Below are 23,037 nucleotides of genomic sequence, written 5' to 3' on the forward strand. Positions count from 1 at the left end.
CGCTCAGATAGAAAAAGAGTGCCTGGCGAGCGTCTGGACCTGCGAACGATTTGGGAAATACTTACACGGCCTAGAGGGGTTCAGGCTGATCACAGATCACAAACCGTTAGTCCCGCTAATGAATTCCAAAGACCTAGATACTGTCCCCATCCGCTGCCAGAGGCTCCTGATGCAGCTGATGAGGTTCAACCCTACAGCGGAATATGCACCAGGGAAAACCCTCGTCACGGCAGACGCGTTGTCCAGGAGCCCAGTAGGAGATGCGCAGGATGGAGGCGACACCAATGTTGATGTGGAGTGCTACGTAGCATCCATCATCAACAACATGCCGGCTACAGAGGGGAGAATGGACAGTATCAGAGCTGCCACAGTTGTTGATGACACACTACAAGCTGTGACCAGATACATACAGTCCTGGTGGCCTGATCACGTAGGTAAGACACACCCAACGGTTAGAGAGTTCTTCCCCATGAGAAACGAGCTGTCAGTTCACCAGGGCCTGGTGATTAGAGGCAATAGGATAGTAATCCCAGAGACATTGAGAGCAGATGTGTTAGAACGTATCCATGATGGTCATCAGGGACTGACTAAATGCCGAGACAGAGCTAACTCTGCCGTCTGGTGGCCGGGTATATCAGCTCACATCAAGCAGAAAGTCCTAGCCTGCCAGCCTTGTCAGGAACAAAGGAGAGCTCAGTCCAAAGAGCCTTTGATTTCCACACCGCTCCCGGACAGGCCATGGAAAAGAATCGGCATGGACTTATGTGAGTACAACAAACAGAACTATTTAGTTATCTCTGACTACTATTCACGGTTTATTGAGATTCTCCATATGCCCACCACCACTACCGTCCAAGTAGTCACAAAACTGAAAGCTACTTTTGCCCGCTATGGGGTGGCAGACGAAGTGGTCAGTGACAATGGCCCACAGTTTTCTAGTGAGGAGTTCAAGCAACTGGCCCGTGAATTAGACTTCACACACATCACATCGAGCCCACACCATCCTCAAGGCAACGGGCACGCCGAAGGAGCGGTGCAAATAGCAAAAGGGATCCTGAGACAAAAGGACCCTCTCCTGGCACTTATGTGCTACAGATCTACTCCGTGCAGCAGCACTGGGGTAAGCCCAGCAGAACTCTTAATGGGCCGCAAGATTCGAACCACTCTGCCTACCCTTGACCACAACCTACAACCCAGACGGCCTAACAAGCAGAGTATTGCAGCCAAGGACGCATCAGAGAAGAGGAAACAAACCTACTACTACAACCAACGCCACGGAGTGAAGAACCTTCCAACACTAAGGGCAGGGGACCACTTCCTCACCAGACTGGACCATCAAAAGTCCTGGGTCACTCCAGCTGTGGTGACTGGCAAGAGCATCACACCGAGATCCTACCTTGTGGAGACGGGGCAGGGAGCCAGACTTCGCCGCAACCGTCGCCATCTTCAGGTGGTGCCCAGCGTGAGATCTACACCATCAGGTACACTGGGGCCTCAACCAGAGCAGCCGTCCAGTGACCCGGGGAGAAGTACTACAATGGTTGACACCAGCACGGGCGCAGTTGCTGATGGCCTGACTCAGACCAGGTCAGGCAGGGTCAGTAGACCAGTTCAGAGACTGGACCTGTGAGCGGTCGTGTCACCTGGACACTTGGAAAAAGGAAAAGAGTTCCAGAAATGTCTATCATACTGTGCACTGTGATACACGAGATTGGTAATATTGCATTGAGTTCCAACAATGAAAAGTGTTCTGATCTTTAATGTGAAAAGAGTTCCAGAAATGTCTTTCATACCGTGTCGGAATGTATTGGTTGGTTTTACATTGAGTTCCAGAAGGCCGTACACATTTTCCTGGTTTGGTAATAGAATTAACAGAATAGTACTTTAATAAGCCTTAAGCGATGTTCCTAGCCAATGTTGATAATTTCAGTGTTAAGATCGTAAGAATCTCAAGGGGAAGATGTAATAGAATTGTATGATCATATGTAAATGACGTACCCGGATACGTCGTGACGGAACGGGGCACGCGCGGACACGGACCGAAAGTAAAGACGTTGATTTAACTTGGACTCATGTGTGGACGTCTTTTATTATAAGTAACCAAATACTTTACACCATGTCCAGCCTGGAATAGCGCTGGAACCTAGCGCCAACAAGCTGCAACTGCTGTACCAGCAGATGAAACTCGCCGTGCTGCTCACGTCTCTGGAGAATTTCGTGCACCCAAATGCGACGAGGCTGACGACGTCTTCGCAGGTAGAAGACAGCAGCAGTAATAGCAACAATATCCTGGTCTTCCATGTTGACTTTGATATAGAGACCGCAGGCATGCTATATATAGAACATAATTTGAGCGCTAGAACGCTCGCTTCACAGCGGGAACGCTTTTTTATAACGGGAATGCAATTAATTTGCTCTCCGTACAATTGATCTGACCAATTGCAGGCAGGCTACATAGGGTGACCAGAAGTCCCGGTTTTGCCAGGACAGTCCCGATTTTGATTTGCGTTTCCCGAGCTCAAATGTCCCGGTTTCCACCAACCACTATAGGCCCATTCACACCCTACGGTAAATACGGATACGGACCGTTTCGTCCGGTCCCGGAGGTGTTTCGTCCGTCAATGAGTCCGTCGCCTCTGAGCTTACGAATCCGGAGTGCTCCGGGAGAAACGGAGCAATACCACCGGAAATCGAGGCGACAGTATAGAGACAGAAGTCAGACCATTCCCGAAAATAGATAGAGTAGTATAATATCTGATATGCATATATATTGTATTTAACGTTTTATGCTTATATTATACTATATACCTGACCTTTTTATTTTATTGTTCCCCTGCTTTGGCAATGAGTTGTAACTGGTCATTTAAAAATGGCGCAACATTTTGAGGAGATAATCTGCGGGTTGGTGAGGGGTGTCATGCCGCCGCCGCGTAGGCCTACACTTTTTGCGCCTTTTTTTTTTTTGCCGATTTCGGATGACACAAAGCAAAATCATCTCCTCTAATAGATGCCATTGTGATTGTCAATGCCGGTCATTTGTGACACGACAGTCACTGCCCTCTAGAGGATGTATTGCGTAACACCCATGACAACGCTGAAACCGGACGGAGGTATGAAGGGTAGTCCCGGAGACAACGTTTGGAACTGACGGACAAATTTTGTCCGGATCCGGAGGTATGAATCGGCCTTATCCCCTTTTGTCCGCGATTGCATAGCCAACGTGGTCTTATTATAGCCATCATTAACTAAAAAACACAGAAAGAATAAAGCATCCAGCATATGATTTCATCAATGTATGAGGGCATACGCAATCCGCATTACGCAACAGGGATGGTCGCACAGTGGAATGCTGATGGAAACCAGCGGACGAGCGGTGGGCGGAGATGTGCGCGCATTTCAGAGGCAGGGAGATACCGCACAAAAATCTATTTTTAATTCAGTTTGCCGTGTCTGCCTGGCACAAATGCTCCCGCTGAGCGGATCTTTTCTATAATAAACAATACTACACACACACACGTACACGCACACACACGATAGCAATCAACTAGGCTATAATCTAGCATATAAGCAATCGCTCCATTATTTAGTTATTCAGTGTTTCATGTAGTTATGCTTATTATTCTTTTTCTATTGACCAAACGTATGACTGTCTTGTGTTTTGGTGGCTCGGCATCAGCAGCAGCACTACTTCCGTCAAGTTGGAAAGAAATTGGCAGATTCGGAGTTTGCGGTTCAATAGATCATCAGTGAAACATCGTTGCGACACAAATGACACCTCTAGCTAAATGTAGTAACATAGAGAACCAGCTACAACCTTGTTTTAATCCAAACGAGCCGTCTTTAGAGAACGGTGAATTGCATTGGCTTCTATGAGCTGTCGGCTTTCAGCCGCGAGTTTAGGGACCGTCTGCAAAGTGCAAAACTGAAAACGATCACAATGGTCAAATTTCAATAGCGTCGCCATTATTGACTCTAGAGCCCCAAAACTTGTTCCATATAGGCATGGCCTCTATATGGTCTTACTACAATATTTATATTTGAAAAATGTATCTCCTCTTATTTTGAGGAATTTTTATTTGGCGACAATTTATTCGTAATTTAATTAGATAAGCTGAAGCTTTCCTCTCGTTAAAAAAAAGAAATTCAGCAGCGGCGGTCATATTTCAGCAGCGGCGGTCATGCTAGGTGCATATAGGGGAAACCCTGGTACCTCCAATGTGGTAGGGCCCAGAAGATCCCCAATACCGGCTTCTTTGGCCGAGGCAGCACAAACATGTTGATCGGAGAAATTAGTTGTACTGGACTCGAGTGCTCACCCGACGAATGCAAACAGAAGAACATTGGTTCCTCGACTTGCAACAACACCTCAGTGGCTGGTGTTGTTTGCTCAGGTAAGGTAACTTAGTTATTAGTTGTATGTACTATATAATATACAAATAAATACTATGAGACCACTCCCAAGAATAGAAGAATAAAAATCAAATTAAAATATTAAGTAGAAATTCCAATGACAGATCTTATATCTGCGAGCATCTATGGCAATGCACATTTTGGGCAAGGCATCGGGCCTATATGGGAAGCCAGCGATCTGTGTTTCAACAATGAGGCGTCAGTCTTCAAATGCTCACAGAGTGGATTCAACGGCACTAGCTGTGGCCACGAACGGGATGCAGGTGTTGTTTGCACAGGTACACTGTGAGCTGGTTAGATAGTGTCATATTACTCAGAATGATCAAGGCGATTCACTTTATATGAAGAATGTACCGATTCCTGTTACAGTTAATATGGCTTCTCCTTCCTTCTGTTCTCATCCCAATCCCCTTCGGTTTAACATGTTTATTATTCCCCCATCTTAAAAACCAATGTATGTGTATTTAATGCAATTCAAAAACTTCCGTTGTTTGTACTGGTGAAGAGGACGTGATCACTCAGTGTTCTCATCAGGACAATGGTAAAAATAACTGCGGTCATAGTGAAGATGTGGGCATTGTATGTTTAGGTAAGCAACACCACTTGTTATGAAAAATGTAAATGTCATTTGTATGCTATTGATCTGTATGGCGGACATTGATACGTTTATTCTATTTGCAGGAAATTTACCCAAGCCACATGTATCTCTGAACCCGGGTCTGGAGGTAAACTTCGGTGACAAAGTTGCAATAACATGCTCTGTGTTAACCGACCACCTGGGAGGAACGTATGTCTTACAAAAGACACCAGGCCCCTTCAAATTGGAGAGATACTCTGCGAGCGAAACTGTAATCTTCAACCTATCTCCAAGACCAACTTTAGCTATGGAGGCTTGTATCACTGCCATTATCAAAATAAAATCTGTTTCAAAACCATTGACATGCTGGGGGATCCTGTTGAGCTCAAAGTAACAGGTCAGCTTCATTGTTTCACACATTGCTGTTGTTTTCATGACATGCCATAACAACAAGGCGTCAGCCCATCCTGTGAGCTCACACAAGTTCTGTTTGGTGTCTCCTTCACAGTTAAACTACAGCAGCCCATCATCTCCCTGCCATCGGGTGGCCCCATGATGCTCCTGCCCACTAGCAAAATAGAGGTCAAGGGCGGAAGCAACTTTGCCATCTCTTGCTCCATTTTCTCCAAATCCGAGGGGTGGTCCTTCTACCTGCGCAAGTCTAACACCACCGCCACAAAGCCTCAAACAGCGTTAAGCCACTCCATCATCCAAGTGGCTTCCATTGATTTCTCCGACGTGACTGCGCAAGACCAGGGCGATTTCACATGTGTCTATTCCATCAATATCTCTACACAATCCTTCCATTCAGTTCCCTCGAAAACAATCCAAGTCATAGTGTCAGGTGAGTTCCAGGACTTTTTGTAACCTGGTCTGTGTTAGTGAAGTGAATAGACCCTTTTCAGAAAGGTGTCATCTTTTGATTAACACAGCTGTGGGTACTTGAATGAAGCAGACTCTTAATTAGTGTTCTGAGCCACATCTATCCACATAGACCTATAATGAGTCTATGAAGGATAGATAGTCAATGCAAAGAAGCAAATAGATGCAAGGATTCTAAACTAAATTGTTGCGCGAAATTCACATGAATCTGCATCATAAACAATGTTTGTAGTAACGCCGTTTAAAAGAACGGCATTGGGTAATTACTGTTTCCGTCGTTACAATGCCGTCACCGTTACTGTACATTAAATGCGATGCGTTACTATGAATTGATTGAATAAACTGCGTAATCCGAACACACCCCTGGCTTCAAACACAAACTGCTAGTGAGGAGACCAGGTGGGTTAGCAACGAGATAAGTGATTATGATTTTCTAAAGCAGTGTCATGTTTCATGGTAGCCAATCGGAGCCAGTGTTTTTACACACAAGCCAGGACACGCGCGCCACACACACACACGCACACGCACACACCAAACAGATTCTATGAAGCAGCAGAAATGGCGAGTCCGGAGCAATCCGATGAAAAGTTGGCATTTTCTGTAGTATTCAGCAGATGTTCCACAGCCTTTGCAACTAAGCAAATTAAAATTAAGTTGGAAGTACATCAGGGCCTTGAATGGCCAGTTCAACCATTTAACACATTAAGGCCAAGTGAAAACTGCTCAGAAAAATCCAAATTCTTTGACATATGGCAACTTTCTTTTTTTACAGTAACGCAAATAGTTATTTTCCCTGGTAACTAGTTACTTTTATTATAGAGTAATTCAATTACTAACTCAGTTACTTTTTGGAACAAGTAGTGAGCAACTATAAATAATTAATTTTTTAAAGTAACGTTCCCGACACTGGTCATAAAAGCCTGTCAGCGTTGAGATTCTCTCAGCATCACTCACGTCCTGAAGTCCTAATTGAAACACAAAAGTGGCACATGTGACTAAGGATTGTAATGTCCACCTAATCAAATATATGGGAACTAGAAGCAACAGCTGATCAAGCTCAGAACTCCCTTTGAGCATGACATCAGATCAAACACTTACTGTATACATATGAGATGTAGGTTACCAATCCCACCATGCAAGTTCACATTAGACATCATTCTAACATACCAGGGTGTAATTACATTCTCAGTGTCATTTTAAGTGTTTCTTTTAAGGGTTTAATGAAGGTAGGATGAGTCAGATTATGAAAGCAGGTCTAATCTATGGCTCAACACTGCCAACATCATTTAAGATAAAGACACGCATGTCAATTGTTTTTAAGTGAAATACTGGGGAGAAATAAAAACACAATATAGAAAATAAAGTAAATTGTATCTGATATTGTGATATAAGTTCAGACACTTCCAAATCATAGGCAAAACAAAAACTTTTCAATGATGCCATCTGTGTTGAGGTTCATCCAATTCAAGTTTTCAAATAAACCCTTCATAACTGGTAGGATAAAAGAGTGTATAAGGAAAACCAGACGTTCAAATTGGGGTTTCATTTCTGGACATATTATAAAAAACACAACTAATAAGTGTTTGCTGCATGTTCAGGGACCCTGCCCCCTAAACCCCACCCACAAAATAATGTTATTGGTTACTGACAGAAAAGGTGTCTAAAGCAAAATGGATATCAACATACTTTTGGTAACACCTGGGAGTAAACTCAGTATCAGGACTAGCGTCTCGCGCTAGTCCTGATACTGTCCACCATTGTGTATCTATGCTGGAGAAGGAGCATAACGGCATCACGTTAGTGACACACACACACACACACACACACACACACACACACACGAAAATGTATTTACTAAACACCATTCATCAGTTAGTCTCCCAAATCAGACTTCAATTCAATGTTTAATCTGAAGGCAGACTAGCTCAATACATTTTCTTGCCTCATTTTTGTTTTGACCAATCAAGTGGCTGGATTCTGGGATCTTTAAGCTCTTAATGACAGAACACACTTCAGCTATAAAGGTTTTTAATCACCACCGTGTAATCCCGTTTTGGACAATAAAACTGTTGAACTGTTCCAAAGCTGGTCTCGGTCTGTAATGTTCTTGGGTCCAACCTCATGCCCCATTACAATTCCGTACATGAGCAGGATGCTCTAACCAATGACATGCGTCTTACACGACACTAAGTCGCTTTGATGAATAACCTCACTAAAAGTACATGCAAATATGCAATATTGTTCTCCTCAGGGACTACAACACCCTGGCGAATGAACATGGCAATGGTTCCAACCCCGAAGATAAGGGCCCAAACGAGGTCGAGACCCATAACAATCTGTAAAGAAATGCCACCAAAGACCTAACCGGGCGAGGTTTTTACGAGCTTGAGCCACTTATTCATTCATAAAAACAAACACAGTAGAAGTGCCAATGGGTTGTGGTGTTATGTAATCATTCATATATCGTCAGGGTTCTGGAAATGGAACTGAAGAATCTATTGAAAACGTTCATTGAGAGGTAACTGTTGGTATAATTGGTTACATTTAGAGCATGGATTTGCATTCCATTGGAATTTCACTTGTCAGCCTTCTTGGTTCTAAAATCTAGCAGGGTGATGGAACCACAGGCGTATTTACAAAGACGCCACTTTGATAGCTTTGGCACGTTGCTGCGATACGTCAACGTCACAGCCATATTTCAGAGGCCAAGACTGGATTTTAAACAAATACAAGTAAACGGGTTGCAGTTTGTAATATATGATTTAATATGAAAACAAAAACGAAAATTGGTTGAGAAATGTAAACGTAATAGTGCTTATCCCGTTGTATTTGCTTATAGACTTTACCAATATGGCAGCGAAGTCGACGTACTCTTTCCCGGTACCCTAGTGAAATCCTTATTGCCTACCTAGATGTATGCTGGATAGATCAGTCCACCAGCCTACCCAGTGGACTGTGGCAATTGTTGCTTATCTATCCATCGTACATCTAGGTGGACACACCCACTAGTGATGTGACTAGGGCAAAGGGAAAGGCAGATTTTCAAACGGCTTGTAATGTCTAATCACACTCACACCTGGTGGCATGATATCACCCCTTTAAGACCCAGTCACAGATTATCAAAAAATTAGGTAAAATAAAGAAAAGGTGATACAAATGAATGTGGCTACAGTGTTTTTTTGGGGGGGATTTAAATAAATGCCATTAAAAAAGGCATTGGTGTGAAAGAAAGAGTTTGCTCGCTATGTTTTTTAATGTCTTTGTGTTGGATTAAATATCCTAGCCTCCAGCATTGTTTCCTTTTTGACCGATATTGCAAGCTTTTTATTTTAGTTTGAGACCACTGCTGATGATGTCAGATAATAAAGTTTATTAACTGTGCCAATGTGGCTATCTCATAGTGATGTACTTTTAAATAAAGTAGTGAATGTTACTTGAAAATGTTTTGTTCTTTACAATATAGAATATAGTGAATGGGGCAGGGGAGTCAAAACAATGATCATCACAACAAGCGTCAGCGACCGGATAACCTGCTTAATATCCTGGAAAACCTGCCTCGGAACCTGCTTAATCCGAATTGCACGGTTAAAGGAACCGGCCAGGTTGCAAAGTGGTTTGTTGGGACGTAAGTTAGCCATGACTTTTGTTCAACTCAAATCGCATCGCGGTGTAGATGCGTTCCGAAGTTGGGCAGTTTGCTATGCATTATAATTATATATCAATTAAAAACAATAAAAAATAGATATGTTCCAAACGAGTGTTTAGCAGCTTCCATGGCTGTATGTTTCTTTGTTCCAACACAGGTAATCGCAGACGAACTCGCCTTGTCCCTTGCTTGCTTATCCAAATGTGACAAAGAGTGAATACGGTTGCCCAAGTTTTCTTTCCCGAAACTGTGTAAATATTGCCCACAATTTACAAAATACAACTTTAATGATTGATCCAAAAGTCAACAGGCATTCCAAGTCCAAAGGCCATTTTTGTCATGTCATCTATGTCACCAGTACAGGGATGTTAATTTTGTCTTTTTTTTCATATCCAGACTGTTCCACTATTTCGATTTACTATCCTGGATTTGTCTGCTGTTAAGGAGATCATTTGGTTGGGTGTACTAAGAAGGTAAAACATCTCAATCATTATCTTAACAAATTGCCACAGCCAATAGGTTCTACTTTTTGTCCACATAAATGAGCACCTACATGTTAAACAACTACTACCTGTGTATTTATTTTTATCCTCAGTATTAACAGGAGTTAGGCTGTCCTTCATAACTACTATGAAGGCCAAACGTCTTCGTGTCCTCCTTGTTATAGCCATAGGTAAGGATGTTTCTATCCTCTTCTGTTGCAAATGTGAAATATACGTGAACATTTTTATAATCTAGATAATGTAGGGAATTAACTATTAGATCAAGGCTATTTATTTAACAGCACATTGACCAAATAATAACATCCCGATAACATCTGTCCCATCACGATGACATATAACAAGACACCAGAGACATTCTAGAGACACATAAGACATAAAAAAATATTAATTATTAATTATTTGAGAATTTATTTGTTTCAGTCAACTTTTTCCAATTCCGATTTTCTGAACAGATCGAGAACTTTATCAGCTAGTAGATTGCATTATAGTTCTAGTTAGTTCTGACTTAATACAAGAAATGTATTAGCTATAATTATAACATTAGCCAATATTTATTATTGATAGGCCAATAGTCAGTTAGTTATTCTTATCATTATTATGCAATGTAATATAATGATATTATTATTATTATGAATCCCTTAATCGTTTTGTTTCCTCTGTAGGTCTACTGAATTCCCCTCTGAGTGCAGGTAAGTACATTCAATCCATTTTACAAACAACGTGTGCTATACAAAGAGCAGAGACCACCACCCCCCCACCCCCGCCCTCCAGACTCAGCGGCGTTGCGGCTGGTCAGCGGGCCCACCAGCTGCTCCGGTCGGGTGGAGGTGTTCCACGACGACAACTGGGGCACGGTGTGTGACGACGGCTGGACCATGAGGAACACCGAGGTGGTGTGCAACTTACTGGACTGCGGCACGGCCATGGAGATCAAGCCGCGCGCCTTCTACGGCGAGGGCAAAGAGGAGATCTGGCTGGACGACGTGCGCTGCACCGGCCAGGAGACCTCGTTGCTGAATTGTGAACACAGAGGATTGGGCACCAACAACTGCGGCCACGGCGAAGACGTGGGGGTCGTGTGTTCAGGTTCAGCTTCAGTACAACAACGTGTTTTTATATTAGTGTTTTATACATTGCCTGTTATCCTAACACTTGGTATTGAATGTAACAAGACCAATATGTCTCAATGTATCGTCCGTGAGACTGGGGTGTTACGTTCGTTACGTTGCAGCCATCCAGATTAGACCCGCCCTTGCTCGATGCCGTTTATCATGGACAGTGGTGTGACACGTGGCAGTAGACCTTATAAGCCTACCTAGAACGGCGCAATATGTATACATTCACATGGGTTAAAAGGAGGGAAGCAGATAAAACAAAAGTCTATGTCAATGGGGATGCAAGGCAGGTTTTGGTCTACCTGACGAGGGGTCCCACAGCCTTAGAGTAGTTTGAGGTAAATTGGGTATTGAGCAGCATATTGAAGAAGAAGAGTCGTCACATTGGCCACATTGTGAAGTAGTGTTATACGTCCAACATGTTAAAAAAATACAGATGACATGCCAGGTCAACTACCTGCCACAACGGCAAGGCTATAAGTCTACTTAGACCCCTCCAATATCAGCAATTGATAGGTGACTAAAAAGAGTTACATATATGCATATGCGATGTTCGCTTAGTTTGCTCTTTTCCCCCAGTTATGGGATATTGAAACCCTAATTTACTGGAAAAGGTATTCAATAAATTGCATTTTATTGTGTTTTGCGGCTGCTGGTGTTGTTATATCTATAAAATTGATAATGATGTAATATTTAAATGGTAATTATATAATGTATTTATAATAATTTAATGCGTAATATTATCTATAAAACAAGCGACAGTTTCATTCAAAATGCATTTATGACAGTACAGAGTAGAGAAGGCAGAAGTCATTCTTACTCTTACACGGTCACAGAAATTAAAATCACAAATTCAAGGACCTGTTGCTTAACTTGTTGGGGTTTCTTTTTCAGACCAGATCAAGCTGCTCAATGGGACTCAGCGTTGTGAGGGTCGCATTGAGGTCAAACATGGTGATCAGTGGAGGAAATTGTGTCGCAGTGACTGGAGCCAGAAAGAGCATGAGGTGTTGTGTCAGGAGCTGAAATGTGGGACCCCGCTTGTTGGACAGGATATGCCAGACTTTGGGAACAGCATTGCGCCAATAGGAGTCAAAGCAAGTTGCCTGGGAAACGAGACGTCACTCAGGGAGTGTGAAATCAAGGAAACCGCCGACACTTGTGACGGTGCCTCCCTTCTCTGTACACGTATGTTAACCCTTACTTGTATTGTTATTGGTAATGTGTTAAGAATGCGTGTGCCATTTTGTGGATGCTTTTATCCTGTTTCTTGGGATGGGTTGGATTCCCACTGGAGAGAATTGTGTAGCAGTGGCTGGAGCCAGAGTGTGGCCAATTTTGCAATTTTAAAAGTTTGTTGAAATGTGTTTTTTAATACCAACCACCCTTGAAGAGCCTGGCTCTTTAAGGGTAGGTGGGCCATCAAGGAATCGATTGGTGTGAGGTATAATGGCATTAAAAAAAAACATTTCTATAAACTTTTGAGATTGCAAAAAAGCAAAAACGATTGCAAAACATTGTCTTATAAATGTACATTATCATATTCATATATCAGACATTGTTATTGGCATTTCGCTCTTTTATTTTTTGTGTGTAACTGGGCCCTTTCTGAACCGGGATAGACAGTAAACAGATTCGGCTGGTCAACGGGACGACTCGTTGCTCTGGACGAGTGGAGGTCTTGCACGAAGGCCAGTGGGGATCAGTCTGCGATGACGGCTGGGGCCTACAGGAGGCAGAAGTTGCGTGCCGCGAGATGAAATGCGGGACGGCCCTGGGAGTAAAATACCAAGCCTACTTTGGCCTGGGGGCTGGCCCCATTCTGCTGGATGACCTTGGGTGCAATGGCAAAGAGAGGGCACTGGGAGACTGCAAACACGCAGGCTTTGGGGTCAATGACTGCGGCCATTCGGAAGATGCCGGCGTCGTGTGTTCAGGTATTCACTTTTATTCACAATTTATCTCCAAATCAAGTGGAAATTCTATGTTGACACACTGGAAAATGATTCAACTCATTCATCCTTTTTTCACTAAACGAGTCAATGTCGGAAAAGTCCCATCTGGCGCAGACATTCAGTAGATGTTTGATGAGGCATGATCATGGGATCAAGAGAAGTAAGGCACAAAACGAGAGGCAAAAGAAGATAGAAGGCTTGAAGGCTTGAAGGATTTTTGCTCTACAAGTAAAAGGGCTGTTTGGTGAGATTGCGTTATGTAATATACTTTGCCCCTTTCAGAGAAAGTCAGGCTGTTCAACGGCACCAATCGTTGCAACGGTCGACTGGAAGTTGAACACGAGGGCCAGTGGGTGAAGATTTGTAAAAACAGCCATTGGGGCAATAAGGAAGAGTCACTGATGTGCCGTGAGTTAGAATGCGGCAGGCCGGATAAAGAGGCTGTGAGGCTCAACATCGGAGCCAGTACTGATCGGGGAAGTTTCACGGCCAGCTGCGTCGGCGCTGAGACCTCCATCGCCGCCTGCCCACTTCAGTCGAACCCGAGCGCATGTGAAGCAGCAGTTGTTTACTGCACAGGTAGCGTGTTGATTTTTTTTCATCATGTGCATAATTGAGGTACCACATATTCTTGGTCATTATTTTATTATTTGAGTTACAAAAATTGTTAGATGTATACTGAGTGTGTGTGTGTGTGTGTGTGTGTGTGTGTTGTGTAAATACCCATCCGAGTAGCTGTAGAATCAATGACTATTGTATTCTTGTATTACACACAGGCCAACCAGATATTAAACTGGTGAATGGCACTGATCGATGCACGGGGAGAGTGGAGGTCCAAAACGACGGCCAATGGGGAACCGTGTGTGATGACTCCTGGGACATCAGGGACGCACAGGTTGCATGCCGAGCGATGGACTGCGGAACACCCTTACTCATCAAACCTGCAGCCTACTTTGGCCCGGGCAGGGGAAACGTCTGGTTAGACGACTTGGAATGCTTTGGTAACGAGACCTCCCTCTTTCAATGCAAACGCTTAGGCTTCGGTGAGAACAACTGTAACCACATGGAAGATGCTGGAGTGCAGTGTTCAAGTGAGTGTCCTGCACTGTTGCGACCTTTAACTGTTCAGTCATTTAGCAGACAGTTTAATCCAAAGACATTTAACAGATGCCTACGGGTAGGCTTTGGACATAAGGGATCACCCTTTAAATAACAAATGTCATTTCAGACGGTTGTGTGATTGTGATTCTGTCCTTCCATCCTGTGTTCTGCAGTTTCCACCCGACTCCTGAACGGGAGCAACCACTGCTCAGGCAGAGTGGAGATCCACCAGGACGGACACTGGGCACCAGTGTTTAATGCTAACTGGGGGCTCAATGAAGCGCTTGTGGTGTGCAGAGAGATGCAATGTGGAGAACCGGTGGTGGCCTCAACACCGTTCAATTTCGGACATGCCAGCCAGGCGACAGGGTACACCACCACTTGTAACGGCAGAGAAACCTCGATAAGCCAGTGCTCCCTGAGTGGATATGCCCAGACCAGCCAGAATCATGCTGCTGCGGCAACAGTGGTTTGTTCAGGTATGAACTCTTTGGGAAGTCAGGATGTCTGAAAGGCACACTTATCACGTTACTATTTTTATATATTTCGTATTTTGTTCTAGGTAACGTGAGGTTAGTCAATGGATCCAATAAGTGCACCGGAAGGGTTGAAATGTACCAGAATGGCCAATGGGGAACTGTATGCGATCAAACCTGGGATATGAATGATGCGGCGGTGGTATGTACGTATCTCCAATGTGGTAGGGCCCAGAAGATCCCCAATACCGGCTTCTTTGGCCGAGGCAGCACAAACATGTTGATCGGAGAAATTAGTTGTACTGGACGAGAGCACTCACTCGACGAATGCAAACAACAGAACATTGGTTCCTCGACTTGCAACAGCACCTCAGTGGCTGGACTTCTGTGCTCAGGTAAGGGAACTTAGTTATTTTTTCATGTACTATATTATATTCAAATAAATACTATGAGACCACCCCCAAGAAAATTACAATCTAAATCAAATGCATAAATATTAGGTAGAAATTCCAATGACAGATTTTATATTTCTTCCAACAACCTGTCCACCATCACAGATGGTTTGCCCACGCGCTTGAGCCATTCCACGGGTCAATGTTTTGGGAGAGTGGAGGTCCAACACGAAGGCCAGTGGGGCACCTTGTGTGGTGAAGACTGGTCCATGTCCGACGCCATGGTTGTGTGTAGTCTCTTGGGATGCGGGAAGGTGGCGAGCATCTCTGGCAATGCACAGTTTGAGCAAGGCACCGGGCCCATATGGGAAGCCAGCGATCTGTGTTTCAACAATGAGGCGTCAGTCTTCAAATGCTCACAGAGTGGATTCAACGGTACTAGCTGTGGCCACGAACAGGATGCAGGTGTTGTCTGCACAGGTACACAGTGAGCTGGTTAGATAATGTTATATTACTCAGCATGATTCTGAAGTCTGATTGCCAGTGAGCTAAAATCTGGGTGATCAGGGTGTTTCACTTTGTATGGCTTCATATTGTTTTCGAGCAATCATCTTGCTGGAGGCTGAAATCTGTAAGCACTTAATTTGCGGACTCAACTCAGCCAGAAGTATTCAACCGTAAAAAAAGCTCTTTCAAATAAACAACGTGTTGTCTGCTGAAGAAGAATGTACCGATTCCTGTTACAGTTAATATGGCTGCTCCTTCCCCTTAGTTTATTATTCCTCCAGCTTAAACAATCAATGTATCTGTTTTTAATGCAGTTCACGTTTCCTCTCTTCTTGTATCCAGAATCGATAAGGTTGGTCAATGGCAGAAGCGAATGTTCTGGCCGGCTGGAGATTTCACACAATGGCCAGTGGGGAACGATATGTGACGACGAATGGGAAATGAGTAACACTGAAGTAGTGTGCCGGCAGTTGGGGTGTGGCCAGGGCCTTTCTTTTAGTGGTGAATTTGGTTCAGGAAGTGGCCCGATATGGCTGGACAATGTTGTTTGTACCGGTGGAGAGGACGCGATCACTCAGTGTCTTCATCAGAAGTATGGCGAAAATAACTGCGGTCATAGTGAAGATGTGAGCATTGTATGTTTAGGTAAGCAAACACCATTTGTTTTGAAAAATGTAATTGTCATTTGTATAGTATTGATCTGTTTGTCCGACATTGATACGGGTTTTCCTGTTTACAGGAAATTTACCCAAGCCACATGTATCTCTGAACCCGGGTCCAGAGGTAAACTTCGGTGACAGAGTTGAAATAACGTGCTCTGTGTTAACCGACCACTTGGGAGGAACGTATGTCTTACAAAAGACACCAGGCTCCTTCAGAATGCAGAGATACTCTGCGAGCGAAACTGCAACCTTCACTATCCCCAAGACCAACTTGAGCCATGGAGGCTTGTATCAATGCCATTTTCAAAAGAAAATCCAATCCAAAACCATTGACGTGCTGGGGGATCCTGTTGAGCTCAAAGTCACAGGTCAGCTTCACTGTTTCACACTTTGCTGTTGTTTTCATGACATGCCATAACAACAAGGCGTCGGCCAATCCTCTGTGAGCTCACACAAGTTCTGTTTGGTGTCCCCTTCACAGTGAATCTACAGCAGCCCATCATCTCCCTGCCATTGGGTGGCCCCATGATGCTAATGCCCACTAAAAAAATAGAGGTCAAGGGAGGAAGCACCTTTGCCATCTCTTGCTCCATTTTCTCCAAATACGAGGGGGGGTCCTTCTACCTGCGCAAGTCTAACACCACCGCCACAAAGCATCAGACAGCGTTAAGCCACTCCATCATCCAAGTGGCTTACTTTGATTTCTTAGACGTCACCCCGCAAGATCAGGGCGATTACACATGTGTCTATTCCATCAATATCTCTACACAATCCTTCCATTCAGTGCCCTCGAAAACAATCCAAGTCATAGTGTCAGGTGAGTTCCAGGACTTTGTGTTACCTTTTCTATGTTAGTGCAGTGAATAGACCCTTTTCAGAAAGGTGTCATCGTAGGATTAACACAGGTGTTGGTACTTAAATGGAGCGGACCCTTAATTAGTGTTACGAGCGACACCTATCCACATAGACCTATTATGGGTCTATGATGGATAGATAAAAGCAAAGAGAATTTTTGCATGACACGATTACATACAAAGTCAATGCAAAGAAGCGAATAGATGCGAAGAATGGAGACATTTCTTGAGTTTCTCTCAGCATCACTCACGTCCTAAAGTCCTAAATTGAAACACAAAAGTGGCACATGTGACTAAGGTTTGTAATGTCTACCTAATCAGATATATGGAAACTAGAAGCAACAGGTGATCAAGCTTAGAACTCGCTTTGCGCATGACATCAGATTTCAGATTCACTTACACATGTGAGATGTACTTATTCTTATGTATGTACTTAGTCCACCATGCAAGCTCTCATTAGACATTCTCAGTGCCATTTTAAGTGTGTCTTTTTAGGGTTTAATGAGGGTAGGATGAGTCAGATTATGAAAGAAGGTCTATTCTACGGCTCAACACGCCAACATAATGTACACATAGACACGCATGAAAGTTGTTTTTAGGGGAATTACTGGAGAGAAAAAAAACACAATATAAAAAAAGTAAAGACTCTGATTTGTGTCTAACTTCAGACACATATTTCCAAACTTTAGGCAAAAACAAAACTCTTAAATGTTGCCCTATGTGTTGAGGTTGATCCAATTCAAGCCTTAAAATAAATCCTATATAATTAGTAGGATAAAAGAGCGTCTGAAGCGAGGAACACACTGGCCCAACCGTTGGCCATCTGAAACGTTTGGGGAGACTCTGTTGGGTGTGTTCAGCTGTGCTGGAAGCTTTTGGAACAGAGCGGACGGTTTCTGGTTAGATTCAACATGCTAATCTGAGAGCGTAGGCGTCTGAGGTATAGAGCCTCTGATTGGTTGTGTACACAACCAGAGAATCAGCGTGGTGGGAGGGGCGGACTAGCACCACGAGACTAGCGCCTGCATCTCGCGCAAGCGGAAAACGTATGCGCTTCTGTGTGGTTGGCAGTAGTCTTCGCGGTGTGTTTCAATGCAGTTTTTCTGCGAACAGGTCAGACGAGAGGCGGCGTGGTTGGATTAAGGCAGTTGGCCATTGGTTTGAGTCTTGGCGGTGTCTAGGGGCCTTAAGGAAAACCATATGTTCAAATTGGGGTTTCATTTCTGAACATATTCAGATAAACGTAAGCCTTCACCCCTAAGCCCCACCCACAAAATAACGCTATAGGTTACTGACAGAAAAGGTGTCTAAAGTGTAGGTATGGAAATGGATACTCAACATACTTTTGGTAACACCTGGGATAAACTCTTCAAAACTTTCTCCAACAGGATCTGCTGTCTCTTCAACCGTGACAGGAACCATGGTTGGTCTCGCGCTAGTCCTGATACTGTCCACCATTGTGTATCTCTGCTGGAGAAGGAGAGGAATGGCGTCACGTTAGTGGCGCACACACAAACACACACACACACACACACACACACACACACACACACACACACACACACACACACACACACACACACACACAGCTGTACTTTTAGAAAAGGTATTTACTGTAGAAACACAGTAAACACATGTGTCACAAATCAGATTTTACATAGCCTAGACTTTACAACATAATAATGTTCAAACTGATAGCAGACGCACTAATACCAAACAAGGATTACTGGTTTTTTTGTTACCCCAAGAAACACCATGTTGTACTTTGTGTTGTAGGCGCCATGGTACAGTTCACCAGTAGAGTTGGGGAAGTGATTAAAGAAGACACTGCAGAAATAAGAGGTGGAGCGCCGAGTGAAAGGTAAAGACATAAAAAAGATAATGTCCAATAAAGCAGTTCATAATTATTTGTCAATATAGAGTCCAAGTCGTTTTATAAGGGAAGACCATGTGATGTGTTTGCAATGCTTCACTGTTTAATATTGAGGCACGATATTCTAGTGGCTAGGCTCCCAAACTAAAGGTTCTGGATTTGAACCCCAATGTCTTCCTATTCCGTCCCTGAGCAGGATGCTCTAACCAATGACATGCATCTAACATGACACTAAGTCGCTTTGCTGAATAATCTCACTAAAAGTACATACAAATATCCAATATTGTTCTCCTCAGGGACTACAACACCCTGGCAAATGAATATGGCAATGGTTCCAACCCCGAAGATAAGGGCCCAAACGAGGTCGAGTCCGACAACAATCTGGAGAGAAATGCCACCGAAGACCTAACCGGGCGAGTTTGTTATGAACTTGAGCCACTTATTCATTCATGAAAACAAACACAGTAGAAGGACCAATGGTTTGTAGTGTTATGTAATCATTCATATATCGTCAAGGATCTTGGAAAGGAACTGAAGAATCTACTGAAAATGTTAATTGAGAGAGGTTACTAGTGGGATAATTGGCTGCATTTAGAGAATAGATATGCATTCCATTGGACGTTCATCTGATGGCCTTCTTGGTTCTATACGCTAGCAGGGTGATGGAACCACATTTGACGTATAAAGACGTGGCAGCCATATTGGAGAGGCCAAGACTGGCTTTTAAACAAATACAAGTAAACAGGCTGCAATTTGTTATATATGACTTAATATGAATACAAAAACTACTCACTGAAATAGGCTGCAAAATGTAAATGGAATTGTGCTTCTTATCAAGAGAAACTGCAGTTTATCCAGTTTTTAATAGATTTCCCTAATATGGCAGTAACGTTGACATATGATCCAAAGGCCAATTCGGTGTCTATGTATGTCTATCGATGGAACAGAATGCAGAATTTCGCATTGAGTTCCTTCGTGCTGCTAGAGTTTAGTTCAAAGATGGGACCAAGATAAAACCAATATATTAAAGGGTAGATATCATGCCACCAGGTGCGAGTTTGATGAGCCATTACAAGCCGTTTGAAAATCTACCTTTCTGTGTGACCTAGCCTGCTGACATCCCTAGTGGGTGTGTCTACCTAGATGTATGCTGGCTAGATCAGTCCACCAGCCTACCCAGTTGACTGTGGCAATTGTTGTTTATCTATCTATATATCTATCTATCATACATATAGGGGGACACACCCACTAGTGATAATCACAGTTTATCAAAAAACTAATGTGGCTATGGTATATTTTAATCCGAATTAAATAAATGCCATTAAAAAAGGCATTGGTGTAAAGAGTTTTCTCGCTATGTTTTTTAATGTCTTTGTATTGAATTAAATATCCCAGCCAACAGCATTGTTGCCTTTGTGACAGATATTGCAAGCTCTATAGTTTTGTTTTAGACTACTGCTGATAACAAAGTAAAATCAACTGTTCAAATGTGGATTTACTCATAACGATGTACGTTTAAATAAAGTAGTGAATGTTGCTTGAAAATGTTTTGTTACTTTACAATATAGAGTTAGTCTCTAGTTGTAATTAAACTAGGGCTGTCAAACAATTAAACATTTTAATCGCATAGTATTGGTGAGTTAACTCACGATTAATCTCACTTTAAAATGTATATTTTAAATCCACTCCACATGGAGTTAAATGAGATTATCAAATGGAATGACAAATTATCATTCATACCAAATATAATCAATAAGCAAAAACTAGACCAAGTGATCTTGAGGGAGTTTTATTGACTCACTAAGTGTGGGTTGAATAGGAAACTAACGGAACACCAGAGAATTGGAAATTGTAAACAGGCAGTTAATTAGTACAATTGTAAACCAGCAGTTACTACAAGGGTATTTAAATTCAAATAAGTTGCTCCACAGTTTTGGGAATTGCAAACCGGCTGTTACTTACTGAAATTGTAATCAGGCAGTCACTTTCTGCAAGTGAAATTGAATGTTAAATAAGTTGAACTAAAAACAAAAATTATTTCTGATATAAATGTTGACATTCTGTGCGCAAAACCTTTCAAAATCACAGTTAAAAATATATAAATAAAATAAAAAAAATTGTACATTGGCAACCAGACTTGAGTGTTTAAGATGTTTTTGATTTTTACTTTTTAACAAAAAAAAGATTTAAAATCTGATTTTCAAGTGTCCTGGTCAAGACAGGCAGCAGTAGCCTACAGTCGGACATAGCCTACACACAAAGCATCGGAAAAATACAACTAAAACAGTCGGCAGGGGGGATATGAATATCGCAAGTCATTTCGGGAGGCTCAAGGAGGAGAGTAGGCTGATATAACTTATTTTAACAACGAAGTTTCAAGACTTTTCGGGAGGCTCAAGGAGAAGAGTAATATTACATTTAAGCAATCGGATTTCAGATTAGCAAGCAGTGTAGTCTATAGACAGAACGCCTTACCTGGGACAGTGTCTACGGCGGGGCCGTTACAACAGTCGGAAGGGGGAGGGTGGATATGATATATAGGACCTAACCGTCCGTACCGCACCGTACCGCACCGTACCGGCTGCTGGTCACATGAGCACTGGAACCACCTGCGGCACAACCATTTTAGGTCCGAGCCCGCTCATTTTGACCCAGGCCTATAGTGAGTAGAGAGTGATTTTCATTCTAGCTGCTATCCAATAAGCAGCCTGAGGAAAGCGTTGAGTAAAAGCTTCTCAGCCAATCAGCAGCTTCTACCCCATGTGTGGGTTGCCTGTGCGGGTACCGGATTGACTTGCCTGCCAGATAGACTCGGGGTCCTAGATGCGCAATAGTGACGCACTTCCTGTAAACGCTGTCTTTGAAATGCGCACGCGCGTTTCATTCATTCCCATGTTATTCTCAAGTATTAATGATCTCATCTTTTGTTTTCTAATCTATGAATAATAATGTAATGTACAAAGTATTGTTGCCTATACTTGGGTAATATATAAAAGAAGAATCGGTTAACTCCATTCACTCAACGGGGCGATTCACTTTATTTCCAGCGCTCCCAGCACAGAAGAGTCAGAACAGCGACCCACATGCAGACACTTCCGTTCTCCTCCTTCAGAATAAGAGTCCCTAACAGGAACTGGGTTACATATGCATTCATCAGTGCTTTTAGACGTGTTTCCAATGGCTTTGTTTGTGCGAAAGAAGGGGCTGCGTTCAATGAAATCAAAACCAAAACGGTTTGAGCCTTCTTTTTATGTCCATAATTGAGCCCCGTTTATAAACAACCCTTCCGGGTTTTGTCCGTTGGCTTGTGTCGATACATCTGTAAGCGCAGGACCCCGAGTCGATCTGGCAGCCGAGTCAATCTGGTACCCACACCTGCCCACAGGCTGCAATACCCACGTTGATTCTACTGGGCAAATCATCACCTGTACAGCAAAACTCGGACCTACAGATATTACGGAATGACATAATGGACAAGCAGATGATGGAGCTGAATACTCATTTCAAGCCCGACACATATGAGAGCCGCTGCTGCCTGTCTGCCACGGTCAGAAACCTGGTGACGGCTCTCATCCGGCCCGCCTGCGCGCACTTTTCCATTCCGTTGGAAGACGCCGAGCACTTTGTTTGTGCAGCAGCTTAAAAGACAGGCTAAGGCCAACAAGACAATGAACGAGAAAAAAGAAACACTCGTAGAAGTGCTCGACGCATGCCCCCGTGATATTTTCCCCAACATGAACAGCCTCCTCACATTGCCCATGACGACAAGTACTGTGGAGAGACTCTTTTCAGCTTTCAATCGGATAAAAACAGGCACCAGGGCAACAATGTTGACTGATAGACTGAACTATTTGTCCCTGCTTTCATTTGAAAGGGAATTGACTAATTCACTGGGATATCAAGAAATTCTTTCTGTGTTCAGCACGAAATCCCGCTGTCTCCTTCTGTAACAAGTCCCACTAGCAAGTTTTAATTGAATTGTGCATTTGTGATTATTTATCAGTTATCTCGGATTGTTATGCTGTTGTTTATATGGTTAGATGTGTTATTAATTTAATTATTCTTAAGAAATAAGCTACAGGAG

This window comes from Pollachius pollachius (genome assembly GCF_949987615.1).
Source record: "Pollachius pollachius genome assembly, chromosome: 16".
NCBI classification, from domain to species: domain Eukaryota; kingdom Metazoa; phylum Chordata; class Actinopteri; order Gadiformes; family Gadidae; genus Pollachius; species Pollachius pollachius.